This window comes from Triturus cristatus, chromosome 4_1 (assembly GCF_964204655.1).
Source record: "Triturus cristatus chromosome 4_1, aTriCri1.1, whole genome shotgun sequence".
Lineage (NCBI taxonomy): Eukaryota > Metazoa > Chordata > Amphibia > Caudata > Salamandridae > Triturus > Triturus cristatus.
Genome location: NC_140585.1, coordinates 267,471,871 through 267,484,954, shown reverse-complemented (window position 1 = coordinate 267,484,954; position 13,084 = coordinate 267,471,871). Strand labels below are relative to the sequence as shown.

General features: G+C 47.9%; 1 protein-coding gene and 1 long non-coding RNA gene across 2 annotated transcripts in view; one reads left to right on the top strand and one right to left on the bottom strand.

Moving 5' to 3' along the window:
• The window catches only part of LOC146854243 (uncharacterized), a 282,957-nt gene that overhangs the window by 154,437 nt on the left and 115,436 nt on the right, over nt 1-13,084 (bottom strand). The window lies entirely within an intron of this gene.
• Nucleotides 1-13,084, top strand: part of LOC146854244 (rho crystallin-like) — a 126,553-nt gene that overhangs the window by 853 nt on the left and 112,616 nt on the right. The gene's annotated exons all lie outside the window — the stretch shown is intronic.

Below are 13,084 nucleotides of genomic sequence, written 5' to 3'. Positions count from 1 at the left end.
CTATTCTGTTTCTTTTTCGACTCTGCGTGTGTGCTTCTCCACACCAAGCACTCTTAAACTATACTGCCTTCCAGTATGGATGACATGTGACTCCTACACTTTCAGTCCTTTGGCTTGAGTAACACTTCCTATACACTGATTTATACACGTATGATTGATTGTCTCTGTGTAATGTGTGTGTGATGCAAAGTGCTCGGACACCCTACACTGGTATGAGTGGCGCTGTATGACTAATTCAATGCATCTGAGAGAGTGTGGTTATGGTGATTTGGTCACTGTTAAAGAGTGCTAGTGTTGTGAAGATCGCAAGCAGGATAGGTATTCAAAAGGATTTATTAATAGTACATTTGAATTACAGGAACAGGCGAGTGCCAGGGACACGACTCCACTCTCCAGCCCAGATCCTCTCCTCTCTCCCACTCTAGAACTCTCGCACCACAAACCTCCAACAATGACATATATGTATTCTATTACTTATCTCACACACGAACTATAAGGAATCACAATACCTATATATACACTACACATCCCCCTTCCTTAATAACCCAAAGAAGGAACCAGGATACAAAATACAAACATAAAAAAACAAACAAATAAAAGCGACAAACAAAAAAACAAGAAACCTACAAATAATTCTACAATACCTCATGTTACATAATCTTTTAACCACACTGAAGGAACCCTATTCCTTTTTGAACAATTTACCCTCTGAGTATCAGAAACAAAGAAGTCTTGAACTGCTTCAGAACTAACAGAAGAATCTTGAACAACTTCAGGAACGACGGGAGACCCTTTCCCTCCTGTTGTAACAGAAGTAAATCTGTTTTGAACATCCTCTCCATTGGAAAGTGCAGCATTGGGATTTCCTTCTATAGGGTTGAATTCTTCCCCCAAATAATCATCCGAAAATAACTTAGACTGTACACCACTGTTTTGAAATAAATCCTCCACCCAATCATCTTTTGAAGGGGCAACAACTTGTTGATCACCTTGTACATCAATGTTATTAACATCTAATGCCACATTCTTAAGATTCCACACTTTCCCATCAGTTAATCTCACAGAATTGCAAAGAACCTCAACCACTCGTTTCGGTGCCTCAAATCTACTCTCCCCTTTTGATACTTTGATAGTCCTTCTTATTCAGACCCAGTCTCCCACCTTTACCGAAGTAGATTTCACTCCATGATGAACATCATAAAATATTTTACTCTTTGTATGATTGGAATCTAACTCATTTTTAACTTGTACTGGGGACCATTGTTGTACCTCCCCTTGAAAAGACCAAAAAGGATTAAACGTACATCTCGGAATTCTACCCCTCATCATAAGAAAAGGAGACAATCTTGTAGATGTATGAGCAGTGATCCTATAGGCCCAAACAGCCTTCTGTACCTGTAACTTCCAATCCAATTGTTTATTCATAGCAGCTTGAATTATCCCTTTTACCACTCTATTAAATCTCTCCACAGTGCCATTTCCACTAGGATTATACAACGAAGTGGTTTTGTGTCTTATACCACACCTTTCAAAATAATCTTTTGCCAATTTTGATGTAAACTGCACACCATTGTCACTAAGTACACAATTTGGAAGTCCTTCCGTAATAAAAATGTGATCTAAAAACTCTAAAACCACACGGGTGTCCACCTTTTCCACAATCTTAACAATTGGCCACTTAGAAAAAAGATCAATTAAGACCAATCCATATTCTTTTGAATCACCCACAGGTCCAAAAATGTCAATCGCTACTGTCTCCCAGGGAAGGTTGGGAATTAAGCCTTCAGACATTGGAGGTCTTAGTGTCTTGAAGGATTTAGCAGCTGAGGAACATACTGGACAGGATCTGACAAACCTCTCAATTTCGTTATCAATACCAGGCCACCAAAAATCTTTTTTAACCACTAATTTAGTTCTGATAATTCCAGAATGCCCTTCGTGACATAATTGTAAAATTCTCTTTCGCAATGATTTAGGGGGAATAATACGGTCACCTCTCAACAATATATCCTTATCACTTGATAATTCCATACGCACCTCCCAGAAAGGTCTCCAATCCGCTTTAATTCTGTCTTTCCTAGGCCATCCTTTACACATAAAATCATCCACTGAAGTTAAGTCACTGTCTTTGTAACACTCTTCTAACCATTCTTCTTTAGCAATAGCTGGAGCACCTGAGTCATGAACAAGAGCTATACTGTAGCTACACCAGGGATCATCAACACATTCCTCCAAAGGAACCGGTAGTCTGGACAAACAATCCGCCACCACATTATCTCTGCCAGGTACATAACAAATCTTATAGATGAACTCTTTCATGCGCATCGAAATTCTTGCTAACCTGGCCGAGGCTCCCACACTACCTTCCGTGGTTAAAATACGCACTAAAGGTCGATGGTCCGTGCGAATGGTTACCGGTTTCCCCCATAGAAATGCACTAAAATGTTCTAGACCCCATGCACAGGCTAAAGCCTCTCTTTCTATAATTGGGTATTTGCTTTCTGCAGGAGATAAGTGTAGGAGAGTAGGGTCTGCTTTCTATGTTCACCCCCACTTTTTGCTTTTGCTTTACTGGTTTTCGACTTAGATGTGGCTGTGGGCCTGCTAATCAGACCCACAGCCCTGCTGTTCTCTCTCTAAATTGATACTATGTACTTTAGGTGCATAACCCATTTGGATAGGATCACCTTATTGGCCCCTGTACAGTGTACCTTAGGTACCCAGGGCATAGGTGTACCTTAGGCCTACCAGGGGCTGCAGCATGTATTATGCCACCCGTGGCCTGGCCTTCCATTATGACACAACTGGCTGATCACTCAGCTGGGGCAAGGTCGTGTAATCACTCCTTGCTTAGGTGTAGTATTCCTATACCTAACTTACATATAGACACATGTGTACCTATCAGCCACTCCTATGGCAGGCCTTAACAATCCTGGAGGCAGAGTGCTTGGTAACATGTGAGATGGTGCTCTAGCATGAGCTGAGCCTGTCTGCAGCTTTCGGAACCATGTCCTTATAGCTGTTCTATGATATAGCCTACCATATACTCTTAAAGTGCCTTATAATCTTACACGGTTATGGTAACTATGGTTTGGCTTTATCAAAACATGTCGTGTAAGGTGTCTAACACTTTGGAATAATACCCCCATCCCATTTCTGGGAATGAGGATATTATCCCTCCCTTCTAGAGGGAGAAGACATGTTGTAACCTACTTACCCGGTTAAAGTTAACCAGAGCCCCAGCATCACAAAATGGATGCTGCTGCCACAGACACGAGTCTGACCTCCTGCTGCTGGGAGTGATCCCGGCAAGGAAGCCTTGGACAATAGGTTTCCTGCCTTGGGAGGTGCGAGCACCACCCCAGACAGGCCTTAGTGTATTGGGGCAGGGAGAGATGAAAAGAATGAGACATGCCTGGGGCACACAAGGTGTCCCGTGCACAGTCCAGTTCAAACCGGTGCTGGGGCACTCCAGCCCCAGTCCTGGCGCGAAACTGGACAAAGGGAAGGGGGTGTAACCACCCCCCTCCCAGGTCCCACCCATAAGGCGTGACCTAGCAGGCAACCCAGCCCCCCAGATTAGTATAAGAGTGGTAGCTGTGCCCCAGGAGATTAGATTATCCTGAACCTGCAACTTGAACAGAAACTCTGGACCTTCGACATTCGACGAAAGAAGAAGACTGAAGAATCTCCCTTGTGGCCAAGGAGTGGCTACCCTGTGCAAACAGGCACCATCAAGAGACTACCCTTTGCTTTGCTGAAGTTCTACGAGGGACCGACTGCAGAGCCCGACCAGAGCCTTGACTTCCAGACTTCTCCGACCCTGATCCACATCCACAGCCTAGCTGAGATCCGTGGAGGCGACGAGAGACGTGGGACCGGCTACCTGGGAAAAGTGGCGAGTATCTTCCAGCGCAGCTTCTGAGGCACCCTCGAAGTTGTGCACCGGGGATTGAGAAACCCCAACCCCAGGCACCATCTGCACCGAAGATCAGCCCCCCACACTCCACGAGTCCTGCGTGGGTCCCTTCTGCATTTTCCTGCTTGCCGCATCTGTCCGGTTGCTTGCCCGTTGGATAGCGGCCTTTGTGACGACACACCTTGAAATCTTCACTGCTGGTTTGGCTCCTCCAGACTGGCTCCCGCTTCTTTGCAAAAGAGAACCTTCCTGGTCTGCACCAGAAGCAAGTCCTCCGTTCTTCGTGGGTTCCGCTTGCCAAGGCTTGGTGAGTCCTAGTTCGACTTCGACGCCGCCGACAGCAAGAGCCTTCGTGGGACAGCTCGCCTCCTGGTCCTGGTCGTCCTCGACGTCTCCTGGTACCCGTGACTGCAGCGACAAGCTTCACCTTTCACCTGCAATCTTCATGACATCGCCTGGTTCCTTCCTGGTTCCACGTGGTCACTGGCTAGTGACCTTGACTCTGTCCCTTCTGCTTGCAGGTATCCTCTCTTCTTGATCCCAGCCTTGGGATCCACCGCACACTCTTCACTGACTGCTTGTCAGCAACTTTCCTTCAGGCATCCATAGAAGTCCACGACGAAACCCGACGCAAGTTCACACCTATGCACCCGCAGCCCGTGGGCTAGGTAACTTGGGTACTTCGGTGCTCACAAGGGTAGTGACTACCCTAGGGTCTAGTTTCCGAGTCTCGACTCTCTAGCTGCTTCAGAAGTGTCCTTAAACTGTTAATTTCTAACTGCTAGTAATTCTATTGACTTTTACGCATTACGCGGAAGTGTTTCCACTCTGCACCTGAATCCCGTGGGCCTCCCACTCCCTAACTGTTGCTAGTGTAGTGTAGCCCCAGCGTTTCCCTAGGCCTAGGCCTATCCTATTTCCGTGACAGTGGTCCTTATACCACTTCTTTAGTATATGGTTTGCGTGGCCCCTAGGGCCTAACTGTATTACTTACCTGTGTGACTTAATGTATGCTTAAATAAGACTGTGTTGTACTTACCTCTAATCTCATAAAGAGTGCTGAGGGTTTGACTAGAATAAATACACTTTATTTTATATATATATCTGTTGTGGTGTCCTTTCATTTGGTATTCAAGGGATTATATATGGTATCACAGCTGGCTTCACATGCCATTCAGAGTTTAGCCTAAGACTGCTCTTGTCCATGCTACCACTAGGATAGCTGGTCTATAAGGTTGACTTTACAACCAATCACCATAAGGGTTGTTTGGACTGATATAAGGTGTACACTAGAACTAGTGACATCATACATCAGGCCAACTTCTCACATTGGTGAGCAGCGGTTGGGATCTGAGCTTGCTGTTGTAATACCATTGTAATCTTGAGATACTAAATTGAAAGATCACACAGATATTGTTTAGGTACATATAACATAGATTATAATACTTAAGTCCTACTGGACGTAGTGGTTGTAGGTTGAAGGGAGTAACACACCCTGACTACAACTACCAGAGAGGTTTAGTAGAAACAACTAGTGTAGGTAGGTGCACACACCACACCCTCACTAGATCATGTCTCTGGGAGGAGATCAAGTAGATGCTCTCTCAGGAGGGGCAGGTCTGAAGAAGACCCCCTCTAGATATGATACCCTAACTTTTCAGGAGATGAGACAATTGTGTACCTCTAGAAAGTTAAAACAGGGTGCAAACCCTACCCTCCTTCAGCTAGTACAACTCCTAGAGGAGTATGATACTTTTAGGGCCTCACAGGCCAGTACCCTAGGTACAAAGGAGGGTCTACCCACCACAGATGAGTCAGAAGAGACTTCAGATGAAGAGGTAGACAGCCAGGCCAAGTAGGAAGACTTAGCCAGGCTAACCTAAGCTTACATGGGAGTTTGCATGGGGTCCCCCCATACAGACCCCCAAGTGGGCTTACCCAGAGAAGCAGGAGAGACAGATCCCCTTCAAGGGAATCTGTCCACTCCCATGTCTCTAGCATCTCTAATGCTTCCTCTCACAGGGGAATGACTTCCCCTGAGAGAAAGGAGCATGAAGCCAGAATGAGGGAAGCTAATCTGAGGATTCAGAGGGAAGAACTTGCCCTTGCCAAGGAGAAGCTTGCTCTGGCTAGAGAGCAAACGTTAAGTGGGTCAGAACCCACTGGTGGCAGCAATATCCCTAAGGATAGAGACAGGCACTATGATAATAGAAACCTGAGCAAGATTGTCCCTCCCTACAAGTGTGGGGATGACATCCACAAATGGATAACTGCTTTGGAGAGAGCTTGCAAAGTACAGCAGGTACCCCAAAGTCAGTGGGCAGCTATCTTATGGCTCTCCTTCTCTGAGAAGGGTAGAGACAAGCTCCTCACAGTTAGTGATGAGGATGCAGACAATTACACTGTCCTGAAGAGTGCTCTAATTGATGGGTTTGGCCTAACCACTGAACAATACAGGTTGTTGTTCAGGGATACCCAGAAAACACAGACTCAGGACTGGACTGACTTTGTAGATTGTGCCACTAAGGCTCTGGAAGGCTGGCTAGTGGGAAGTAAGGTTAAGGACTATACAGGATTGTATAATTTGATCATGAGAGAACAAATCCTTAACAACTGTCAAAACCAGCTACTGCATCAACACCTGATTGATTCTGATCTGACTTCTCCCCAAGAATTGGGAAAGAAGGCAGATAGATGGGTCAGGGCTAGAGTTAAGCAGAAAAACCAGAACCAGGGCGGTGATCAGAAAAAGGCAGACCAGAAGGGTAATGATCAGAAACAAAAAGACCAGAAGTCTTCACCAGGCCCCCAAAAGGCTCAGGGGGAGGGTGGTCCCAAAAAGGATAAAAAGAAAGATGGCCAAAAGAAACCATGGTGCAACTATTGTAAGTCCAACTCACATTGGTTTAGTGAATGCACCAAAAAGGATAAGCCCCCAGCCACCATTGCCCCTAAGGCAACTGTACCCCCTAGTCCAGCTGTAAGTGGTGGTTCCCAGCAAAAGGGTGTAGTAGGGTTAACCCTGGGAACTGAGGAGGATTCTGGCCTAGTCAGGATACCTACTCAGGCTGTTCTGATCTGTGATGGGGACTTAGCTTTGTCCTCTACTGTAGGCCCCAGTAACCTGGGCAAGTACAGACAGACTCCTTTTATCAACCAGAGAATGGCTCAGGCCTACAGGGACACTGGGGCTAGTGTCACAATGGTGACACCTGCCTTTGTGGACCCTGGACAGATCATACTAGGTGAGAATTACCTAGTGACCAACGCTAGCAATGCCACTACCTCCCATAGTGTGGCTATTGTTACCTTCTCCTGGGGAGGGGTAACTGGCCTCAAGAAAGTTGTTGTTAGTTCAGACCTTCCTGTAGAGTGTTTACTGGGCAGTGATCTTGAAACTTCAGTTTGGTCTGAAGTGGAGTATAGGACCCATGCAGAAATGCTGGGAATAGATGCACATGTCCTTGCTGTGACCAGGTCACAGGCCAAAAAGTGCACCACTGAACAAGTGCTGGATCCTGAAACTATGGACCAGTCACAACCCAAGAGAAAGAGCAGTAGGGTTAAGGCTGTGCCTTCCCCCCTGCCTCAGGTGGTAGATCAGCCCTCCCAGGAGGATGATTCTGAGAGCCCTGAAGGAACTGTCCTAGAAGAACTTGAACCTGATCAGGTTGAGTTTCTTGGGACAGGGGGACCTTCAAGGGCAGATCTGAGGCAGGCTCAATTAGACTGCCCCTCTCTTGAACCCCTCAGACAGCAGGCTGCTGCTGAGACTGCAGGGAATGTTCAAGGTACCCATAGAGTGTATTGGGATGAAGGGCTACTGTATTCAGAGGCTAGAGACCCCAAGCCTGGTGCATCCAGGAGGTTGGTCATACCACTGAAGTTCAGAGGCTTCCTTCTTACCTTGGCCCATGATATTCCCCTTGCAGGACACTTAGGCCAGAACAAGACTTGGGACAGGCTTGTCCCTCACTTTCACTGGCCCCATATGTCAGAAGATACCAAGGAGTTTTGTCGCTCCTGTGTCACCTGCCAAGCCAGTGGCAAATCAGGTGGCACCACAAAGGCCCCCCTCATACCACTACCTGTGGTGGGGGTTCCCTTTGAAAGAGTGGGCATAGATAGTGTAGGACCAATGGACCCACAAACAGCATCTGGGCACAGATTCATACTGGTGATAGTGGACCATGCCACCAGGTATCCAGAAGCTATTCCCCTGAGGACCACAACAGCTCCTGTTGTGGCAAGGGCCCTGCTTGGAGTATTCTCCAGAGTGGGCTTTCCAAAGGAGGTCATTTCTGACAGAGGTGCCAACTTCATGTCAGGATACTTGACTGCAATGTGGAAGGAGTGTGGTGTGAACTACAAGTTCACCACACCCTATCACCCACAGTGCAATGGGCTTGTTGAGAGATTCAACAAGACCCTAAAGGGAATGATAAAAGGTTTACCAGACAAGCTTAGGCGAAGATGGGACATCCTTTTACCCTGCCTTCTGTTTGCTTACAGAGAGGTCCCACAAAAGGGGGTTGGCTACAGCCCTTTTGAGCTTTTGTTTGGGCATCCTGTAAGAGGATCCCTATGTTTACTAAGGGAAGGATGGGAGAGACCTCTCAGACAACCCAAACTTGATATAGTGGATTATGTACTTGGTCTCCGCTCCAGGATGGCAGAGTATATGAAGAAGGCTTCTAAAAACCTTGAGGCAAGCCAAGAACTCCAAAAAGCTTGGCATGACCAAAAGGCTGTGCTGACTGTTTACCAGCCAGGGCAGAAAGTGTGGGTGTTGGAGCCAGTGGCCCCAGCAGCCCTCCAAGACAAATGGTCTGGACCCCACACTATTGTTGAGAAAAAGGGAGAAGCCACCTACTTGGTGGACCTTGGGACTCCCAGAAGCCCCCACAGGGTGCTTCATGTCAACAGATTGAAGGCATATGTTGACAGGGCAGACATGGGCTTACTCATGGCTACAGATGAGGGGCAGGAGGAAGAGAGTGACCCTCTCCCAGACCTGTTGACTCAGAACCCTGATGATGGCTCAGTTGATGGTGTGGTCTTTTCTGACAGCCTCACTGTCCATCAACAACAGGACTGCAGACAGGTTCTGCAATCCTACAAACATATGTTCTCTCTGACCCCAAGTCAGACAAACTGGTGCACCCATGAGGTGGACACTGGTGACAGTCTGTCTGCGAAGAGTAAAATCTACAGGCAACCTGACCATGTCAGGGACTGCATAAAAGTTGAGGTACAAAAGATGTTGGAGCTGGGAGTCATTGAACCTTCAGAGAGCCCTTGGGCTAGTCCTGTAGTCCTTGTGCCAAAACCTCACACCCAAGATGGTAAGAGAGAGATGAGGTTTTGCGTGGATTACAGAGGTCTCAATGCTGTCACTAGGACAGATGCCCACCCAATACCTAGGGCAGATGAGCTCATTGACAGACTGGCAGCTGCTAAGTTTTTGAGCACATTTGACCTGACAGCAGGCTACTGGCAAATCAGACTAGCTGAGAATGCAAAGGCCAAAACTGCTTTCTCGACCCCAGGAGGACATTATCAATTTGTGGTAATGCCCTTTGGTTTGAAGAATGCACCTGCCACTTTCCAAAGGTTGGTGAATCAAGTCCTTACTGGGTTGGATGATTATTGTGCAGCTTATCTTGATGATATTGCTGTCTTTAGCTCCACCTGGGAGGATCACCTGGTCCACCTGAGGAATGTTTTAGAGGCCCTGCAAAAGGCAGGCCTCACTATCAAGGCCACTAAGTGCCAGATAGGGCAGAGCAAGGTTGTATACCTGGGCCACCTAGTTGGTGGGGGTCAGGTTCAACCACTGGAAAGCAAGATCCAGACCATAAAGGACTGGACTCCTCCAACTACCCAGACTCAGGTCAGAGCTTTCTTGGGCCTGACTGGGTACTACAGAAAGTTTGTTAAGAACTATGGGTCCATTGTGACACCACTTAATGACTTGACCTCCAAGAAAATGCCAAAGAAAGTTCAGTGGACAGTAAGCTGTCAAAAAGCATTTGATGACCTGAAGCAGGCCATGTGCAGTGCACCTATTCTGAAAAGTCCAGATTACTCCAAAGAGTTCATTGTCCAGACAGATGCTTCTGAGTTAGGTGTGGGAGCTGTTCTTTCACAACTTAATATAGATGGTCGAGACCAGCCCATTGCTTTTATAAGTAGAAGGCTGACCCCTAGAGAGAAACGTTGGTCAGCTATTGAGAGGGAGGCCTGTGCTGTGGTTTGGGCCCTGAAGAAGCTGAGGCCATACTTGTTTGGCACTCACTTCAAGATTCAGACAGACCATAAGCCCCTCTTGTGGCTAAATCAGATGAAGGGTGAAAATCCCAAATTTCTTAGGTGGTCCATTTCCCTACAGGGGATGGATTTCACAGTGGAACATAGACCTGGGACTGACCATGCCAATGCAGATGGACTCTCCAGATATTTCCACTTAGAACATGAAGACTCAACTGGTCAAGGTTAGTTTAATGTCCCTAAGTTTGGGGGGGGGGGGTGTTGTGTAGGAGAGTAGGGTCTGCTTTCTATGTTCACCCCCACTTTTTGCTTTTGCTTTACTGGTTTTCGACTTAGATGTGGCTGTGGGCCTGCTAATCAGACCCACAGCCCTGCTGTTCTCTCTCTAAATTGATACTATGTACTTTAGGTGCATAACCCATTTGGATAGGATCACCTTATTGGTCCCTGTACAGTGTACCTTAGGTACCCAGGGCATAGGTGTACCTTAGGCCTACCAGGGGCTGCAGCATGTATTATGCCACCCCTGGCCTGGCCTTCCATTATGACACAACTGGCTGATCACTCAGCTGGGGCAAGGTCGTGTAATCACTCCTTGCTTAGGTGTAGTATTCCTATACCTAACTTACATATAGACACATGTGTACCTATCAGCCACTCCTATGGCAGGCCTTAACAATCCTGGAGGCAGAGTGCTTGGTAACATGTGAGATGGTGCTCTAGCATGAGCTGAGCCTGTCTGCAGCTTTCGGAACCATGTCCTTATAGCTGTTCTATGATATAGCCTACCATATACTCTTAAAGTGCCTTATAATCTTAAACGGTTATGGTAACTATGGTTTGGCTTTATCAAAACATGTCGTGTAAGGTGTCTAACACTTTGGAATAATACCCCCATCCCATTTCTGGGAATGAGGATATTATCCCTCCCTTCTAGAGGGAGAAGACATTTTGTAACCTACTTACCCGGTTAAAGTTAACCAGAGCCCCAGCATCACAAAATGGATGCTGCTGCCACAGACACGAGTCTGACCTCCTGCTGCTGGGAGTGATCCCGGCAAGGGAGGCTTGGACAATAGGTTTCCTGCCTTGGGAGGTGCGAGCACCACCCCAGACAGGCCTTAGTGTATTGGGGCAGGGAGGGATGAAAAGAATGAGACATGCCTGGGGCACACAAGGTGTCCCGTGCATAGTCCAGTTCAAACCGGTGCTGGGGCACTCCAGCCCCAGTCCTGGCGCGAAACTGGACAAAGGGAAGGGGGTGTAACCACCCCCCTCCCAGGTCCCACCCATAAGACGTGACCTAGCAGGCAACCCAGCCCCCCAGATTAGTATAAGAGTGGTAGCTGGGCCCCAGGAGATTAGATTATCCTGAACCTGCAACTTGAACAGAAACTCTGGACCTTCGACATTCGACGAAAGAAGAAGACTGAAGAATCTCCCTTGTGGCCAAGGAGTGGCTACCCTGTGCAAACAGGCACCATCAAGATACTACCCTTTGCTTTGCTGAAGTTCTACGAGGGACCGACTGCAGAGCCCGACCAGAGCCTTGACTTCCAGACTTCTCCGACCCTGATCCACATCCACAGCCGAGCTGAGATCCGTGGAGGCGACGAGAGACGTGGGACCGGCTACCTGGGAAAAGTGGCGAGTATCTTCCAGCGCAGCTTCTGAGGCACCCTCGAAGTTGTGCACCGGGGATTGAGAAGCCCCAACCCCAGGCACCATCTGCACCGAAGATCAGCCCCCCACACTCCACGAGTCCTGCGTGGGGCCCTTCTGCATTTTCCTGCTTGCCGCGTCTGTCCGGTTGCTTGCCCGTTGGCTAGCGGCCTTTGTGACGACACACCTTGAAATCTTCACTGCTGGTTTGGCTCCTCCAGACTGGCTCCCGCTTCTTTGCAAAAGAGAAGCACCCCAGACCTTCCTGGTCTGCACCAGAAGCAAGTCCTCCGTTCTTCGTGGGTTCCGCTTGCCAAGGCTTGGTGAGTCCTAGTTCGACTTCGACGCCGCCGACAGCAAGAGCCTTCGTGGGACAGCTCGCCTCCTGGTCCTGGTCGTCCTCGACGTCTCCTGGTACCCTGGCTGCAGTGACAAGCTTCACCTTTCACCTGCAATCTTCACGACATCGCCTGGTTCCTTCCTGGTTCCACGTGGTCACTGGCTAGTGACCTTGACTCTGTCCCTTCTGCTTGCAGGTATCCTCTCTTCTTTATCCCAGCCTTGGGATCCACCGGACACTCTTCACTGACTGCCTGTCAGCAACTTTCCTTCAGGCATCCATAGAAGTCCACGACGAAACCCGACGCAAGTTCACACCTATGCACCCGCAGCCCGTGGGCTAGGTAACTTGGGTACTTCGGTGCTCACAAGGGTAGTGACTACCCTAGGGTCTAGTTTCCGAGTCTCGACTCTCTAGCTGCTTCAGAAGTGTCCTTAAACTGTTAATTTCTAACTGCTAGTAATTCTATTGACTTTTACGCATTACGCGGAAGTGTTTCCACTCTGCACCTGAATCCCGTGGGCCTCCCACTCCCTAACTGTTGCTAGTGTAGTGTAGCCCCAGCGATTCCCTAGGCCTAGGCCTATCCTATTTCCGTGACAGTGGTCCTTATACCACTTCTTTAGTATATGGTTTGCGTGGCCCCTAGGGCCTAACTGTATTACTTACCTGTGTGACTTAATGTATGCTTAAATAAGACTGTGTTGTACTTACCTCTAATCTCATAAAGAGTGCTGAGGGTTTGACTAGAATAAATACACTTTATTTTATATATATATCTGTTGTGGTGTCCTTTCATTTGGTATTCAAGGGATTATATATGGTATCACAGCTGGCTTCACATGCCATTCAGAGTTTAGCCTAAGACTGCTCTTGTCCATGCTACCACTAGG